We start from the raw sequence: 20023 nt of genomic DNA, 5'->3' as shown, positions 1-20023 counted from the left end.
ACTTTTTGCAGAAGACACACTGAAGCCTAGCTCTTGAATGGGGATATCTTTCATTGGAAGAAACAGAAACAGATGACAGTTGTGGTAATTGAAATACGGCATAGCTTAAAGGCATCCTGGAATGCCACCTAATAATTCCAGTGTAAAAAGGAAAAAAATATTCTGCACAACTTACTTGATGTGTAAGCTGAGTCTGATTTTACAGCCTTATAGCCTGCTCACAATTAAAATGCCCCAAGTGTTATTGGTGGTGTTTAAGGTAGAGATTGTTCAAGGTTTTGAGCTAATGTCAGAGAATGGTGGCAACAAATCTCCCCAACTATAGAGGTTTGCTGGAGATAGAAAGTCGAGGTTTTAATAAAATATTAGAAAATTCTGCAAATATTACTATTTGTATGAAAGGACACTAAGACTGATGACAACAGATTTTAATCTCTAATAGTCAAGACAAATGTGTTACTTTTACCTTTTCATTAATTTACACTATTACTGCAAGGGAGAACTATTTTGTTGTTATTTGTGGTGGCGGGGATTGCAAGCATCTCACAATTGGGAATGCCTTCTTAGTCCTCTGAGATGGGAGCTGAAGACAGTGAGGGGCAGCACTGTGAATGGAGGTTTTGAGTCTTGCCTCTGTAACTTACAAATTATACATATGAATTATGTATGCCTTAATCTCTCCAAGCCTCACTTCATTCATCTGTAAAAATGGGCTGAATCCAACTTTATTAGGCATTTAGTTCAGTGCCTAATACATATTCAGCACCTAAAAAATGGTAGTAATCATCATTAATAGACAAATGTGCACAGCTTAATAGATTTTCCCACCAAGCACACTAAGGATTGTAGGGCATTCATGGATATCACTTTTTACTGCACCAGGAAAACCCTTCCAGATAGATACGAGAGTGTTTCAGAATATCCTCTGAATTTATAGACCAGGAAAGATTGTTGTGCATCACTATCCACTGTCTAAACTGTTTGTTTAAATACAAGTTAAAAGCAGAAGGTTTCCTGCAAACACTTTCTGATCACATTTATTGGACTAACTGATAAGAAATCTTATCACACTGATTGTTACACACTTACAAATCATTTGCTAAAACCAGTGTTCTCTCCTATATTAAGGCAAAAATTAATTTCTAAAACTTAACATTGCTTTAAAGTTTAAACAATCATATCTTTAGCTATGAACTATTATTTCCTGGAAGATTAAAGAATATATCCTATGTGCAAAGGAAATGTCAAGGACATATCAATATTTGATTTCATTACACATTAGCTGTCCCAGAGACCCTGCAGCCCTACCTAATGTAAACAGCGCACTAGGAATCTACAACTGAAACCAACAAAAGATGTAGATTGAACCTGCTATATTTTAATATTAAAATTTTACAGTACTTTTTGAACTATTTTATAAATTAATTTCAAAATGGATGAGGCAGTAACATTGAACTTTAATTATGTTTAAATTAAATATAAGCATTTAAAATAACCATTTTAATTAAATACAAGGTTCAGGCAGCTAATCATTAAAAGTGGAATTGGTAACTTGAGATTTATCATTCTGAAACCACTTGTACCACATTTCTAATGAGTTCTTTCCTCTACTTAAATGAAGGACTAAATTTATTTCCCCAACGTGGCAGCTAGTAAAAGATAACCCTTTCTCAGGTCATGGTTGTCAATTTGATATTGCATCAGAGTAAAGAAATCTGTTTTGCTATACTCACTTTGATCCAAAACAGTGTTTACTATTTGCTAATTCATTTCCAACTTACAGTACTTTAGTTCTATAAACACCTAAGAAAAGCCCCACTAACTGAAATAGCATTTACTACTGCAACAGAAAATAATTATATTTTGTGAAGGAAATTGATCCTTTGTATAGAGGAGACTCTGAGGAATAAAATCTAAATAATTTTGAGATTAAATTTTTTAAATTATATTACAACTTCAAGAATGAAGAATAACATTCAAAAAACTTTATTTTATCAATTATGGATATATTACACTCTATACTTTATATTTGTAACAATATACATATATATACATATACATAAATTTGTATGTTTTTTAAAAAACCTTCAGCTAGTTTTTCTAGTACAATGTAATTATCATTTAGCATAAACTCTGACAATTAATAAATGTTTATAAAGTAAGTCAATAAATGATAAGCGATAAATTTTATAAAATGTCTTTCAAGGGCTCTCTTTCAAAATCATGTTTTGCTAGATGTTACCTTCTACTTTAACCTTCTCCATTGAAAGGGCTGATAAAGCTGAAGTGCATCTCCTCACAGCTTTGAAGGTTGTGTGTTTTTCTTTTATCTGTTGCTTTCCTGTATTCTGGAATTAGTACAAATGCTAAGAATCTAAAAGAGAACAGAACCTCTGGTGAATGAAAAGGCAATTCAAAGGCAAGTTTGCATATTTTGTTCCTTGAACTAAATACCTGGAACTACCAATTGCCAAATTTTTCTTCTGTTGTAAAAACTGAACCAATTGAAAGCACTACCTGTAAGAGACAAGCTCTATAGCATAATGAATGTTAAGTGCCCTCTTGAGTTTAGCATTATAATTATAATGATTTCTATTTATTTGAAAACTTTAGAACTAATTGTAGTTTATCAAACAAATTGAGAAACAGAGTAGTTACTATGTTTCATATTGAGGTCAGCTTGCCTGTGGATATGCCAAGCAATGTGGATATCTCACAAGCAATGGAGCCAGTTTTCTGGGCATGACTGATAGGTATCACGTTCTAAAATAGCTGAATGTGCTTGTTTCTACTTACTCTCTGATTTCTCTAGAACTATGCAGCAGTATTGGGGTTGTGAGGTGAAAAACTGACAAGAACTCAACTGGAAGAAATTGGAAATAATTTATGAAAATATATTAATCAGAGAGGAGACACAATAGACTCAGTAGTGGGCTATTAGCCAAGTGTATAAATTTTTAAGAACTTTTCCTTTACTTGAAAGAAGTGTGTGTGTGTGTGTGTGTGTGTGTGCGCGCGCATGCACACTTTGTACCCTAAATATATTTGCATAAAACAGATCCAAGTAAAAGGTGGATTTCTGGGCCATGATAGACCAAAATAATCTTTTTGTCAACTGCAATTGGATATATATTAGTGAAATGATGCATTAGGATCCTATAATCTGTTTAGATATTATATACACTCTTAATAGTAGCCTGAAATAGTAATTAAATATTACTTTTAAAAAAGAGCTTGGCATTGCAGTCTGTTTCATTTTTCTCATCTCTTTCTTTGTTTTTATCCTACTAATACAGCACTTTAGTTTTAGAGCCAAACATGTACTCTGCAGCTAGAGAATTAGAATTACTAGTAGCTTCAACTTAGGAAGAAGCAGTAACTGCATAATATATTCAAATAGTAGCAAAGGTGAGAACAATTGATATAAATAATCATATGACTAGCAACAGGTCAGTCTGAAGATATACAATACCTAACATTTTTAAGGAAAATAACTTTAACCACTTTCACCTAAAATTCTCAGCAGCCAGATCAGAGACAAGGTTCTGCTATGCAAATGTTATTTAAAAGTACATGTGGGTAGCTCCCCATTTCCTAGCCCATCTCTGATCAAGGGAAATTAACAATTACATATGCCAGGGTTAAGCTCAAATATGATTTCTACTCTTCCCCTGCAAATTGTTCAACAAGGGACTGGAAGTCCCATGAAAAAAGAAAAAGAGAAAGAAATGTTCTTATCATCCACAATATACTTCTTCTCACAGCAAATCTAACCACAGCTAGGAAAGAGCAGCAAAAGCAAACCAATGAAAGACTAATTGGAAAATCATTTTCCCTCCGTGTCCACCCCCAGGTGCTAACAAGCAGGTGACAAACCAGAAGGACAGCCAGTAGGTGAGGAGAGGCCATGGAATACCCACCAACAAGATAATCATCGCTGGAATAATAGGGAAGTGTCTGAATGTAGGTATGTGCACTGTAGACTTCTGCGGGCTCTTGCAATCCATTATCTGGCTTTCCCTACTCTTATCCGTGTTATATGCCTACCATCGCATAACTCACAGCCACTCAGAACCCCCCGGTGGCCCTCCAGCAGGAGGTCTTTCTCCTCTCTTGAGCTTTTAAAACACTGTATAAAATCACTTTAAACTGCCTCCTGCAATACTCTCAGTGTTCCCCGTATAGAAACCTTCCTCATCACTGAAATGGATTCTTTTGTTAAAGTTTTTTAATTTATTTTTGTGTGTGTGTGTCATTTTTGTGTGTGTGTGTTTTTGTCAAGCTGCAGTTATCATGAAACTGATTATTTCTTAAATACAGAGATCCTTTTTCTTTGCTGTCCCTATTGCCTGAAATATTTTTCCCAACTACTCTTTAATGGTTTAAGGGTTTTTATTGTTAAAGGCCAAAGTCAAGGTCTACCTATAAACCAGCAATCTTGCTGATTTCCTGACCCCCATTATTTCCTTTCTTCCGAACCTCTGTAGAACTTGTTGTATTCCTCCTCTGACATTTGTTTGACAAGTTCTACCGTGCTTTTTATCCATATGTGAATATATCCTGTGTCCTTGGTGTAACAACTGTTTCATTCTGAAAAAGACAGGATCTGTTGTGTTGTGGTATACCAGAATCCAAGAAGAGGGAAACAAGCATGTCATGAGCTGCTGTGACCGAGTGAGGCAGTGCAGGGGAATAACTCAAAGCATAGACTCTGGAGCTAGACTGCCTGCATTTGAGATCCCGCTCAGCAAACTACTAGCTGGGTGATCTTGGCAAGGGTTTTTGTTAAAAACTGTTTATGTCTTAATATCTCTAAAATATGGATAACAATACTATGTATCCCATTGGGTTATGATTAAATGAGTTGATTAGAAAAGTGTCTAACACATATTAAACACTCAAAATTATTACCTACTTACTACTGTGTCTACAGTAACATTCCATCTGAATTAATTTTCTCCATAATGCTATAAAATATATGCCATTGATCCCATTCTCAAAACAGGAACACTATGTCCCTGCCTAAAAATACTAAAGGAAGCAGAATCAGAACTAAAGTGTCTGGTCTTAAACCCTAGCCTGTATCATTCTGAACATTGCCTCACACACATGTACACAGTGACCAGTTGCTATTGATAACAATAGAATTTATTCTTCTCCAGCCATGCACGGTGGCATGTGCTTGTAGTCCCAGCTGCTCAGGAGACTGACGCAGGAGAATGACTTGAGCCCAGGAGTTTGAGGCCTCAGTGAGCTGTGATTGCATTGCTACACCTTAGTGTGGGTGACAGAGTGGTATTCTATCTCAAGAAGAAAAAAATTATTCTCTTCTGTTCTTACAGTTTTAAACTAAAGTATGCTGAGATTTCACTGATTTGTATTTAAAAATATTCAGAAGATGAGATGGTTTCACTTTACTGTAAATACCTTTTTTTTGTGGACTAATTCAAATGGGATGGAGTCATTACTACTTTTTCTTTTTGGACTCAGAGGCTAAAATGCAACTCAAGTATTTATATTCAGAGGCATTGATTGAAAAGGAAGGAGAAAAACCAAATGGTCATTCCTACCCTAGGGTATTTTAAATCTAGGTGACCCAGTAATGGAAACACTGCAGAAACACTGATCACAATTTAACCTCTCATTCCTAGGTTCACTATGAGATTTGTCCTTTTACTGTCTCTTTCTCACCCTGTGTAATAGTGCAGGTTGGATACAGTATTATTGTCTACAAAAAAATAACATTTTTTCGGGGGGGTTTGGTGGAATATGCCATTTAAAAGTAAACTATACGATTTTTATAAAGTAGTTTTAAAATTATTCTGTTTGAAATTATTTTGGAGAATTTACAAAGACCTCGGTTAAATGGAGCATGCCAACCACTCTTGGAATCTCTTTATTGTCTAGAAAATCATTAAGTCTTGTTCTTGTCACTTGCAAAATTCCTTGGCTGCTGCTATTTCTTTGTGCCTCTGAAGTACTGAGCACTGTGCTTGGATGTGGCAGATGACTGATAAATCCTTACATGACTGGTAAATATTTTACCACCCTACTGATGCATGAAGTGTACCATACCCTGAAGCCCAACACTAAATTCCAGAGTAGCTTCATAGACTCTCAGTAGACCTAAGAAAACTACCTTTAGGCAAAACATGACCAAGAGTAGGGATTAGAAGGATGAGCAGTTTTGAACACTTAAAATTTATTCTAGGTTTTTTACTTTATTATTTTTATTTATTATTTTTTAAAGTTTTTTAGAGACAAGGTCTTGCTGTGTTACCCAGGTGGATCTTGAACTCCTGTCCTCAAGGGATCTTCCTGCCTCAGCCTCCTGAGTATCAAGATCATAGGCAAGAGCCACCGTGCCCGGCTTTGGCGTTTAACTTTACACACAAATAACTCTGTGAAGTAGGCATTACTGCCGCCATTTACCAAGGAGGAAGCTAAAATCCAGAGAGTTTAACTAATATATTTAAAAATCACACAGCTGGTGAGAAAGAATTTCTGGTGCAAGTCTAATCCAAAGACCAAACAAATGATGTAGCAGTCATGGGGATGAAGTGAGTGCTAGATTTAGTATCCTGAGGCAGGTGCTGTGTTCTGATGCTGATGTCAAGTTGCCTCAGGCATATTATGGAACTTCCTCATGCCTCATTTTTCTCATCTCACATGACATTACTATGAAGATCAAGATATTTTATTTGTGATATAGCTTTGAAATGATCAGAGGTACTATAAACATTAATTATAGTTGTGAATTTGGTAAATATAAACATTGACACAATTGAAACATTCCCAAAGGATTTCAAAACCCTGGCAGACGATGAGGAGGAGGTGGAAGTAACAAGATGAAACAAACACCAAAGATGTAGAAATACCCTTGCCGGGATTCTGGGAGCAAATCTAGACAAGATTGCCCCTAGTGGTCTATCACTGATGCTGACCCAAAGCTACCTAGTTCTCAGTTACTAAGTGGCAATTACCCTTATAATATGTTAGATCATGTTTTAAAATGTAGGTATAATTGCCATAAACACTAGACCAAGGACTGGACATAGGACAAAACATTAAACATCAGAACTGTTGCATATGGAGCCCTGTACCTTGTGTAAGGAATGGTTATATGGCAAGCTCTTCATTTGGAGCATTAAGAGTAATACTATCCATCTATACATGGCTTTAAAAGTACATCTGCACCTCCCAGTGTCCATGAAACACCCCAGGTACCTCAATGGGATACAGCCTGGTGCTTCTTGGAACAATCTCTTTAACAGTTTTTCAAAGGAATTAATGACACTTCAAGTTATGGCTGATCACTGGTTTTGACCTTGTAGATGTTGAAGGGAAGAAAATGTATTTGATGAGTTATTAAGTACATGCTTCAGTTATTATGATAGTAAAAACAGTTCAGTCTTATAAAACCGTGAGGTGCTTTCTGTTTCTTAGCACTTAATTGCATTCCTACTGAGTTTAGATAATGTCATTAATCTCAGCATGTGACATAGTATATTTATTTAAGAAAGTTACCCACATTTCTTTCTATTCTTTTGTTTACACTTATGTAAGCTTATTTCAGAATTACTTACTAGAGTTTTTTAAGAATTGTATTTTAACCCAAATGAGAACAGGCAACTTAACTAATACTTTAGATGATATTTTAGAAGTCAAAAAGAAGTTAAGAAATCAGTTTTCAATGTCCTTTGTCAAAGCCTGCCTAGAGGAGGCCTTTGCTTCCAAGATATACTGCTGAGATGGAGAATCTATGATCAATTGCTCAATTTCATCTGGCCAATTTCAACTGTCAAGGATTTCTAAAAATATAGGCCTACGACAATAACACATTGGACTTTTTTTCATAGCCACCTTACTATTTGCAGTTTATCATTATTGTTAATTATTAAGCATTTTGTTGGCAGAATGGGTTGCCAGAATAATGATCACAGTCACACAGCAACAAATGGCTAATTTGGGGGTACAGTTCTCAGTTACAAAGGTATTTCATAAACTGTAAGTCACTATAAAATATTTATAGGAATAATTTTTATAATACCAAATTATGTTTTTCTGAAAGATAGTGAAGCATAATAGAGAAAAAAATTCCTACACATTTTACTTTAAAAGTATTCATGAGCATGAGTTCTTCAATACATAACAGGATGTCTGTAAAAAGAATTATGAGAATTATAATAATATCTGCTCTTAATAAAGTACCTGCTCTATGCCAGACACTTTAAAATAGATCATTCTTAGTCTTCAGAACATTACTGCAAGAAGATTTTGTTATCTTCTTATACAACTGAGAAAACTGAAGCTATGATAGGTTAATAAGTAGATTGATAAACTCAAAAATGGTACAACTACAATTCAAACCCATATCTTTTAGACTCCTCTGCCCATGCTCTTTAACTCTAAGAGAGCTAGGAGGTAAGGAGTGAAAAAGAAAAACTCTCAAACAGAAACAATGATTAATTAATTAATTATTTAATCTATAGTAGCTACCATTTATTAACATGCCAGGTACTAGGTTAAGTGCCTTAGGGACCTTAAGTTTATTATCCTAGTAAACAGCTCAAAAGGGTTCATTCATCTCATATTTTTCAAATAAATTAGAAATAAATATTCTTATTTGCCTTATGAGAAGTTTAAGGTTCAAAGACATTAAGTAACTGACACAAGATAACACACCTAGTGAAGAGCAGATTTAAGTTACCAATTCAGGTCTTGTCAAGTTCTAAAAATCCATATTCTTTCTATTAAAGAATATTATATGCTAAAACATATGTCCTAGTTATACAGTAAAGACTCTGGAGTACTATGTAATTACCTTTTTTTTTAACTTATTCTTTGGATTATTTCAGTTTATTTAAAACTTACTGAGCTTTATGATATTAAAAAACTTTCAGATAGTTAGTATTAGTTCGACGAATGTTTACTAGTTTGTGTTTATTCTAATGCCATCAATGCTTCCTGAGTCAGATTGTTACATTATAAATATCATGTGCTCAGCTCATATTTCATAGTCTACACTTTCATTAAGAACTTAAAAATGAAAGAGAATTTATTAAACTCAGGAAAACTGCCTCATATATGTAAATTGCTGCTCTGAAATACCACAAGTTACAAACACAACTGAACAGTTTTCATCCTATTCATATAAGATGCCTAGAACAGCACTTTTCCTTCATTCATTAAACAAGTGTTCACTGATAGCCAACCATTTTTATAACGTTGTGCTGGGGACATTGGCAGATAATAGTTCAGAACCCCCTGCCTTCAAAGAACTTTACAAATTAATTAAGGAGAAAAGGCAGTGTAACTGTTAAGTAACAAAAGCCAAAATTACATAATATTGCAACTGTGAAATAAATCATGCTTAAAAAAAAAAGAGAAAGTGTTCTAACTTCATGGTTGGAGTAGTCAAAAGACTCCAGGAAGGAAGGTAACAATCAGCAGAGAGGATGGACAGCATTGACCAGAGAGATGTATGTGGTGGAGGTGGCCAGGAAGCAAATTCATTTATTGTTTGAAGGTTTGTGCAGGGGAACTGGAGAAGACTGGAAAAGGATGTGAGGCCAGACAGCCAAAGGCTTTGATTTGGGCTAAAGACTCAGGCCTTTGGCCTCCAGGTGATTGGGAGTCATTGTACATTTTTTAGCCGGGAGTGACATCATTAAAGTAGTGCTTTAAAAAAGATTAATCTGGCAGGACTAGGCAGGATGGATTGGTGGAGAAAGACAGGAGCAAAGAAACTACTGCAATAATTCAGGTATAAGGTGATGAGGTTCTGGGCAGATGTGACAATAGGAACAGAAGGAAAGAAATAAATGTAAGATATAGTTCAAAGGAAGACATGACAGAAGGTGATGACTAGATGTGGGAGGAGAACAGAAAAAATACACTAATTTTAAATCCTATCTGGAAACTTTTATAGTTTACAAAGTGTATAAAGTTCATGAGACATGCTACATAATATTCCTGATCTGAGATGCCATTGGATCCAAGGAAGATGTTGCTTTTACTCGATGTAGCATTTCTTTTAGCAAAATCTAAAGGCAACTGCTGCATTTTAAGAGAGAATAAATTCTATTATAAAAATTACTGAGAGAATAATGTTATCTTTATGTCACAATAACAATAATAATAACTGCAGTTACAGAATGTCAGTGCAACTAGATGAAAATTCAGCTAAACAATAATGTTTCATTTACCTCCAAAATTCCATTTTATTAATTTAGCTATTGTTATATTTTCTACCAAATTGACTTTTTAAAATTGTGAATTGATTAAGTCTAGATTGGATTATTTTCACAAATATGTTAATATGATTTTCCAGTAACTTGGGGGTTTTTGTATTTTCATTGTAGGAATAATTCCCTTGTCTTCAAAATGTCTTTGTATAATAATTATCTTACTTTCCAGATGGAAAAATGGAGCCATAGAGAAAGTGATTTAATGATTTATCCAAATTAGTGTGAGAGGTCAAGAATCTCTTCCTATGGGTCCAGTGGGCTATATTAATAGATAAAAAAGATTAGAAAGCAAGAAATATTAATTTTGATTGCTTCTACTTAGTGAAAATATTGAGTGCCAGGCAATGCAACCTTATTCCCTAACACACACACACACACACACACACACACACACACACACACACACACACATTGCATTACAATGATATATATATCAGTTACTTCAGAAAGCAAGTGTCATTTTAGAATTACTTACATTCTGTTTTTAATGCATCAAGTAAAACATATTGTGGCTTCTAAAATTAATTCATTCCCCACTTAGCATTGTTAAAAATATTTATGATCTAGTGTAGAGCAAAACATATTGTTATCCATTTTCCCCAGCTTTGATATAAAAGCATTCTTCAGTTGTTTCCTAAGGAGAAATGTTGTCAAAGTTTGATGGTAATTTATGTTGTCAGTCCATTAAGTTGATTTTATGGCAGCCAACACAACTATTGTCCATTTATGAGAAACCTGAGGACCACTCTGGGTCTCCACAAAGGCCGTTTGATACCTGCCCTCTCATATGGCTGACCTTGAGGGGAGTTGAGTTTGGTAATTTATGGCAAATACCATCTAGGAAGTCCCATTTGCAAGATTCACTGTCATTTAGTGCTAAATGATCATTGCTGAGTCCAGAGACAATCTGAGCTCCTGACAGAGCAATCCCATAAAAAATATTGCCTACCCACCCAGGTGTCCTTTCCAATTATCTAGAGTAGAAATTAATACTTTTAAAAGCTGCTAGTTTTTGAAAGGTTATTACAATTTATTCCAGCAGTTTCTTTTGCACATTATGATGAATTAGTTTATTATGCCATTATTTTCCATGTCAGCTTTTTAGAAGATTGAACCATAATGTTGAAACATTAGTGTGAATGGCAAACATACTATTTTACGGCTGAGTAATATATTTCTTTGAGAAAAATGTGCTTAGTTTTTAATAACAGGTAATTTTATGTTTATGTTCCCTAATGCTGTTGTCAGATATTATTTATTTCTTTTTGGTAAGAACTAAAGAACTTTCTTTTAAAATGTTAATGGTGCATTAGACATATTTTAGAGTCATAGTAAGAATGTATTACTAAAAATAAACAATACAAATTGTAAGTGTTTTTCCCTGAAAGCTAATATCTTCTAAGGTTTTCTTGACACTGATTTAATATATGCTTACTTCCATGGAGAATCATACTTCTGTCTCAATATTTTCTCTAAATGTAGTTGGGGGAGGAGGAATCTCTAATTCATTTTTCTGAGATATCAAGTTTTTCTTTAATGAAACTTCTTTATCTTAAATGACTGGCTTCATGTGTCATTTGGAATTATATTGTAAAATAATATAAATTAGGACTTTGATAGAGATGTTTTTTAGTTGTTCTTCATTGAAGTAGGATACTGGGAAAGTATTAGTAATTTCCTATTTAGCCGAGTATTAAAAATAATCATTGTGTTAAGAAAGATTGATTAGAAGTATTCTAAAGAGTACCCTATATAGTATCTTCATTCCTATAACAAATGCATGCCTATTGCGTGCCAGGCATCATACAACTGTGTGGAGCTGAGACACATCTGTAACAACATTCTAGAAATACAATCTTTCTATTCCCATTACAATTACTTTAATCCCTACAGTTTTTAAAAATGTAGTGCAGCTTTAAAAAATTCTGAATCTTGTGTAAACTGAGCATGTAAGCAAATTCAGTAACACTTTAGAAGTTTTACATTTGCTGCCTCCAATCCAACAAGTACTTGCCAAAGGAAATACTCATTTTTGTTTTCTCATCATACACATTTGTTTCTTTAGCAAATGTTTGCAATATTGAAATATTTGTTTGTATTGATATGACTGGAACAAATATTAGTTTTAGCAGAATTAAGATTCAAAGCATTTCATAAATTTTTCCCATTGTGCCAGAAAAAAAATTTTGATAATGAGTTCCAAGGTTTCTTTTCTCATTTTTATTGAAATCTAACATATATACAGAAAAATGTATACATTGTAAGTGTATAGCTCCCTGGATTTTCACAAGGTGAGCCCATCTGTGTAACCAGAATTTGTATCAATAAACAGAAATCACCAGTATCCAACAAACACTTCTGTGTCCCCTTCCAGTTGTCACCTTCCAGCCCTGGTAATCAATCTCCTTACTCATGACACTATAGATTAGATTATCCTATTTTTATGAACTCGATATAAACATAGTCGTAACTTTTGCTTGGGATAAGTTTTTGGCATTTATTTACTTGGTTGCATGTACTTAGACTTTGTTCTCACTGCTGCATGGTATATTCCATTGTTTAAATATATTTTACTTACCCAGCCTACTGTTGATGATCACTACCTTGATTCTAGTTTGGGGTTATTGCAAAAAAAAATGCTACTGTGAGCATTATTGTACATGTCTTTTGGCAAAATATGAAGGCATGTCTGTTGGCTCTCTTCCAAGAAATGAACTAGATGGGCCACAGAATAGATAGAGATTCAGCTTTCATAGATATGGCCAACCAGTTTTCATGAGTATTGGTAGTCTAGCAGTTACTATTTTCCTTTGGACTTCAGGCATAAACACAACTGGGAAGAACTAGGTAAATAATTTCTAGGTTTCTCTCAGGCCTAGAATTCTGTAATTCAGTACTTGGTTACAGTGGAGAGCACTGGCATAGATTTCAACAAAAGGTAGATAATGAGAATCTGCTATTTGGTTTTCTACTATATTTCTCTATTTGCATTTGCATCTGGATTTGACTATTAATAAACCTGAGAGGTCACATTTTATTATAAATAAATGAAACTGCAGTATTGAATGCAGAAGAGCTGGAAATTTTTTGGTTTCATATGCTTTCCTGTAATACAGAACCTTTTTTTGTTAAGCTGGTGGTAATAACTAGCTAAATGCAATTTCTTCTCTTCAGGGTTCCTAGTTATTCTCACTGAAGCAGAGCAGGAATTGTGTGTATGCATCCTTTGTGGTATTTTTTGAAGAACAAGTCCTCAATACATTTTGGTTGAACATATTTATCCACTTTGTCAAATGGTTTTTTATGGGCTTTGGGGATTGCATAGAATCCTAGCTCTGCCAACTGACTTTTGCCAAATGCTTTATCTCCCTTAGTCTCATTTTATATGTTATACAGAGAAAATAATAGTCCCTGTCTCCCAGATCACTGTGAGAACAAAATGACATAGCACACATGATGCACTTCACACATGCTAATAATAAGAAAGTCTACATGTGATAAATAGTAAGTGTTGGGTGGTGTTATAATTGATTTTCAATTTTAAGATGAGTAGTCTTTCAACCTCTGCCCAAGACACTAAAGATTCTGCTGCTCAGAATTTATGGATAAACAGACATGCTATACAATCAACTAGAATTTGACAATTAGATTGTATTATTTCTTTTATTAATATTTCCACAAATATTTATTGAGTACCTTCTACAAGCTGTGCACTATGTAAGGCACAGGGATTCCCAAAAATAGTTCAGACACTGTCCGCAGACATCCAAAACTGTCGAGGCTTGCAAGTCCATGGACAGTTATAGTGCCATGGGACCAGGCATGAAGGGAGGATCCAGACGCTATGGGTTTGCACAGGGGAGGTGCTACTTCACTTCAGGAAGGTTACCTGGAAGAAGAGACGGCTCCATTGATAGCTGACAGATGCAAAGGAGTTAATCAGGTTAGGGAGGAGTAACTTTGTACCATTTGACCAACAACTTTCCATTCTCCTGCAACTCCCAGCCCCTGGCAACAACCATTATACTCTCGGATAAGCCATGAAATGGATTTGAATTTGAGTGTCTTGATCATATTTGTATATTAGGAAGAACATCATTGGTACAAAGTAAAGATTGAATTGGAAGGTAATGAGACAGGAGGCAGGAAGACCAGTTAAGAGGCTGGGGCAGGAAACAGTTACACTGGTCTGAATTCAGGTCTCAGCAGTGGGATCAGGGAGAAGAGGGTGAGTAGAAAGTAGAAAGTATCTCACTTTGAAATCTTGGATGGCACCTGTAATCCCAGCCTGGACAATGGGGTGGATAGTCACGGTAATCATGGGAGGAAAGGATGCCAAAGGAAGAGAAGGTGAGAAGTGGAAGACAATGCATTTCCCTGGGCATGTTAAGGTTGAAGTGCCTGTTATTATCTAAATGCCGAAGACATGTAAGTGTTGAATAAATAGCTTTGAGTTCAGGTGAGAAAACTTTGATGAAGATGTCAATAACATGGTAGTTCCAGCATCCTTGGACACAGGACAGGTTGCTTAAGCAGAGCTTGGAGTGAGAAGAGAAAGGCTTAGAACAGAACCCTGAGGAAAAGCCATATTTAAGACAATAAGTGGAAGAAGAGGAACCTCAAAGGACACTGAGAAGGAACAGCTACAGAGGTGGTAGGAAAATGTGAAGAGGTGGTTATCATGATCACCACTGAGATGAAATGTTTCTAGAAGAAGGGAATGAATGGTCAACAGTGCCAGATACTGCCAATATGTGAAATAAGTTGGATATTAAGAAGTGTAACCATCAGATTTGCCAAAAAGAAGATCTGTGGAAACTGTTTAGAAGAGGCTGGCTTTGAGCAAACCAGGGTACAAATAATAACTGGAACCACAACTAAAAGTTGATGAAATTCCAGGTAAATGTGATTACTCAATACAATAGCTTAGATAACTGTATATTTAAGATAGTTATACTACTCATTGTCTGTTAAATATATATATATATATTTTTTTTATATGGAGTTTCACTCTTGTTACCCAGGCTGGAGTGCAATGGCACAATCTCGGCTCGCTGCAACCTCCGCCTCCTGGGTTCAGGCAATTCTCCTGCCTCAGCCTCCTGAGTAGCTGGGATTACAGGCACGCACCACCATGCCCAGCTAATTTTTTGTATTTTTAGTAGAGACAACAAGGGGTTTCACCATGTTGACCAGGATGGTCTCGCTCTATTGACCTCGTGATCCACCCGCCTCTGCCTCCCAAAGTGCTGGGATTACAGGTGTGAGCCACTGCACCCGGCCCAAATACATGTTTTTTAACTTAAGCACAACTACAAAATACATGCCAGTTTTGATCACAATAGGTTTTCCATCACTGTTTTGACATTTACCTTTGAATCATGCAAACATTCTTTAGAAAAATGTGAATTTTATGCCCTAAACCAGTTGTTAGAAATTTGCCTCTTGGTGAACCTCAGCTGAGGATTCTGAAGAACTAGGAATGAGGTGAGGGAGAAAATTATCTTCAGAGAAATTCCTTTAGGAGATTTTTTTGCTAAGTTTGGAAAGAATAGGATGTGGATGCATAGTGTAGAAAAGTTCCACATGGAAGGAAAGGTCCTGTCCTTGCATGTACATATATGCAGAGTCAAACTCAGAGAATAGACTCCTTGGAGGAAAAGTCAGTGATTCATTATTGTGAGTTAAGAGAGGATATGCTATAAATCACAAGCAGGAGAAACAGTTCTGCTTTCTCTGCTCTGTTCCACGGTTGAAAATTAATTTTCCTCAGGATTTTTTTTTCCTGGTGGATGTTATTTACAGTACCATCCACCCAGACTAGCTTATTCATTCTGCAGGCAGTTCCTGTTGGTGCACCAAGGTAGAAGCCTAGCAAATTGGTTTAGGGGGTTGTAGGAACTCTATGTGAAAGCACTGCTTCCATTTCGATCTGCAAATGTAGGATGTGTTTATTACCACATTTCACACCAAGCCCAAGCCAGGTCAGTACGTGACATTTGTGTTTAGAAGAGATTTGAAGGGATAGGGTTTGGGTACATTTCCAGTAAAAATATATATATTATGTCATTTAGGTGTATGATATAATGGGTCCCTTCATGAACTCTGCATCTTCACAGAGTGGTTTTGTTGCTTCAAGGGTAGGTGAGGTCAACACTATAATTATATCTGTTTTATAGAAAGAGAAAGTTGGAATCTGAGAAATTAAGTAATTTGCCTAAGTACACATCTGGTAAGTAAGAAGACCCAGATTCTAAACCAGATGTTTTTCACAACTGCCTGGTAAAACTAAAGAATTGTGTGCTTGTCTTTTTTCCTTTTCTTCTCTTTTTCCAAGTTTTGAATAGAATCCATTGGCTTAAGAGAGGACTAATATTTTTGTTTTCTAATTCTACCATGGACTTCACTTTACTCTCTATTCTTTTTCTTCTTTCCTCTTTATTTACATCCTATTATTTATATCTCTGCAGGTCACTTAAAGTTGGTATAGGGGATGAAGAAGATGACACCTGACATATAAGAAGGAGAGTTAAACGCATTAGCATTAACCATGAGATATATTGTTCTATAAGATAATTAGCATAAATTGGCTCAAGAAATACATCTCAAGCACCTCCTACTCTTAGGGTGCCTCTCCATGCTGGGTCAATGGCAGAGCACAGAATGCACAGTCTGCCCACCCAGAGCAGACATTCCAGCTGGGGGTGAGTGGTGAAGGGGAGGCAGAGAGTAAATGCATATGTAACCAGTGCAATCAGGAAAGATAAGACAAAGTCAAGTGGATAGAAGATGCCCAGAGAATGGGAGGTAAGAGGCTGCCTTCCTATGTATGGCAGTCAGGGAAGACTTATAAGCGAGATGACATTTGACACAGGCCACAGGAAGCAAACTCTGCCCACATCTGCGTGAAGCTCATCCCAGGAAGGGGCAACATGACCAGAAAATGCCAGAGGCTGGAATTGCTGCATGTCTATGTGCCCCTAATTCCACCTTCCCCAAGCAAAGTGAGCAGTGAAGTAGGTGAGAGGAAGGGAGAATGGCAAGAGACTAAATCAGATGTGATGGGGGGGCAGTAGTCTGACTTGTACGGCCTGGTACAAGTCCCTCAGGATTTATTCAAATATAATAAATCACAGTTATAATGAATATTGCTTTGATACATCTAATGCAAGTCTTTTTTTTAATTTTAAAAACAATAGACATGGCGTCTTGTTATGTTGTTCAGGCTGGTTTCAAACCTCTGGGCTAAAGCAGTCCTTTTGCCTCAGCCTCCACAATGCTGGGATTACAGGTGTGAGCTACCACACTCAGTCTCAATCCAAGTTTTACCACCTTGTTTCTCTTTTGGGTTTCTTTTTCAGCTCTAAATAGTGCCAGCTGGAGTATTATTGAGCAGGATCAGAAAATAAGCATGCTTTCACCCCCGCACTTCCCACTGAAGCAGGCAGCAATAATTGATCACAGATTTCTCTAGTCACACCACAAAAAATTGGAGCTGGCCAAGAAATGAACCACTCCAGACATAGCCTTGAATACTCAGAGATCTCCTTTCCCTTCTTACCTCTCCTTCATTAATAGACTACAGTCCCAAGAGCCAAGCCTCCAACATCTGGATCCGCCTTTGCTTCTGCCCACTTGTTTCAGACCCAGGAACTAAAACTTCCTGCAATCTCCTCTGCTCCCTAGGAAACCTCCTGTTGGCCCTGTGTGCATTCAGTCCCCCTGCGCCCCCTGGATAACTCTTCCCTGCTCATTATTGTCCAGTTGAAGGGGCACAAACAGTAAAGAGCTAAAAGCAAAATAATCTTGACTTTTCTGCATCTTAGTTTCCTCATCTGCAAAATGGGCCTCAGCATGCCCAGCCTGCAAGAATGCTGTGAGTACTGATAGTAGCTATTAATAAGATGACTATAGCTAACACCGCAAGAGTCTTGATCCCTTCAGAGGAAGAGAGGGGAGAAAAGAAGGCCCCAGGAACTTGAAACAGAAGAAACAGAGGTGAAAATTACTTACATTTTGTATTAGCCTCCTAGTTTCACCACACTGCCACTTCTAGCATAACTCACTGAGCACAGAAGAGCAAATGAATGAGATAAGACAGAAAATATGATAGTCCAGGGCACAGATTTCATCTCTCCACCAATATGGTAGGATGGGAGTCTGCCCCACTGAGAAAATGAATATGAAGATGAGCATGAAACAAATCTTGCCATGGAGAGAGGACAGGATTTTTCAGCAGGTGGGTGGGAAAAAGGAGTAGATCAGTGCAAATGTAGAAACAGGCCATATATAAATTTAGGAAATATAATAGAATTCCAATGGAACAAATAAATATTTCCACTTATACCTATTGTTTTTTAATGGGGATTACTGGACATAATTACTGGACATATTATTTAATGGGGATGACTGGAGGAGGACTGATTCAGGTTTAGGACCTAGCACTCCCATACCACTATGGACCATACAAAAGGATATATCCCAGCTGTTGGTACTTTAAGGAAGTCTAAACCAGGAGACAGAGCCCAGGATCCAAACGGCAGCACTGCCCATATTAACACTACCATGGTCATCAGGCAGTAAAGGGATGTTTCAGTGAACAAGTTAAATATTGCAACTGGGAATATTCAAGTAGATATGTAAATTCTCAACCATTGGCTAGGGGTCAGAGGCAAGACTTCAACTCCCTGTAGAGTCAAGAAGGATGTGAGGGCTAAGAGAAAGACTAGGACTAGCACAAAGAAAAATAAAGAGCAAGAAAATTAAGCAGATCTCCAACCAGATTCAGTTAACCAAACTGGGGGCCAATAATTCAAGACAAGGAATATTTGTAATAACAGCTCAGGGCACAGGCCAAAGCGTCTAGCAGCAAAGGCTTCATGGTGCTGAGCTCCCACATCCCTTCCTGGGGAGACAGGGACTGACTGCTCAAGGGTCAGGCCACTTGGGATTGCGCCTACACTGGGAGGTTGGGCCACAGAAAGAGAAAATGTGTCCAGGCGGAGAACTGAGCCAGTGCTGGCCCCTCTAACTTGACAAACTCCCAGCAAAATCCACTTTAGCCCCTGGACTTTCCTGAGCTGTAAGATGAAATTCTGAGAAGAAAGATGGGAAAAGTAAATCTGTAGAAAGTTGCCGGGAGATTTCGCACTCCTCCTTCTTTATAAAAACCAGTTTCTGCTTAGCCTAGGTCATAACAGAATTATTTCTAATTACCTAAAATTTCACCTCTAACTGGATTTCAGCAGGAAATGATACCCTCAAAAGCTTACATTTCTGGAGTCAAAAATGTTAAAAGTTAAGAATGTAGGAGTGTTAATGAATTGTGAGAGAAGTGTGTGCTTGCAAGGAATAATTCTTGTTCTTTAAAAATAGAAAATGCATGCTAATATTAAGAATAGCAACAAATTTATTTTGAATAAGTTAAAACATAAATTTGAAATTGTCAGCATATAATTAACATAGCCACAAAGAATAGGAGAAAATTTTATAGCTGAATGTATTAAACTAAAAATAATGACCTTAAAAACACTGGCACAAGAATTTATATTTTTCCATTTTAATTTATAGATTATGAAGGGTTGATATAATTTTCTATGTTTTACATAATTTGGGAGTGTCTTATTTCAAAGAAGCTTTACATATATTGGAATTTATTGGGCAACTGCTAACTCAGAAGCAAGTGGTTGTCCATCTATTGGCTTCCAGAGAGAGGTTGCACTGGTTCATTTAGGCAACTGGAATACAATTTACCAAAAAGCTAATCAACAAGA

General features: G+C 36.4%; 1 protein-coding gene across 3 annotated transcripts in view; it reads left to right on the top strand.

Annotated features, from left to right (window-relative positions):
* HS3ST5 (heparan sulfate-glucosamine 3-sulfotransferase 5) overlaps positions 1-20023 on the top strand; it is a 323276-nt gene that overhangs the window by 204430 nt on the left and 98823 nt on the right. Inside the window, exon 3 of one of the 3 annotated variants that reach the window (XM_035296548.3) lies at positions 3854-3963. The exons of 1 other annotated variant lie outside the window; for it this stretch is intronic. The gene's annotated coding sequence lies outside the window, so the exon portion shown is untranslated. Of the gene's footprint in view, positions 1-3853; positions 3968-20023 lie in introns of all 3 variants that reach the window. One more of the 3 variants, XM_002747049.8, reaches the window with a different exon arrangement.

Source organism: Callithrix jacchus, chromosome 4 (assembly GCF_049354715.1).
Source record: "Callithrix jacchus isolate 240 chromosome 4, calJac240_pri, whole genome shotgun sequence".
In the NCBI taxonomy this organism is placed as follows: domain Eukaryota; kingdom Metazoa; phylum Chordata; class Mammalia; order Primates; family Cebidae; genus Callithrix; species Callithrix jacchus.
Note: the sequence above shows the minus strand (reverse complement) of the source record. Positions and strands in the feature narration are given on the sequence as shown.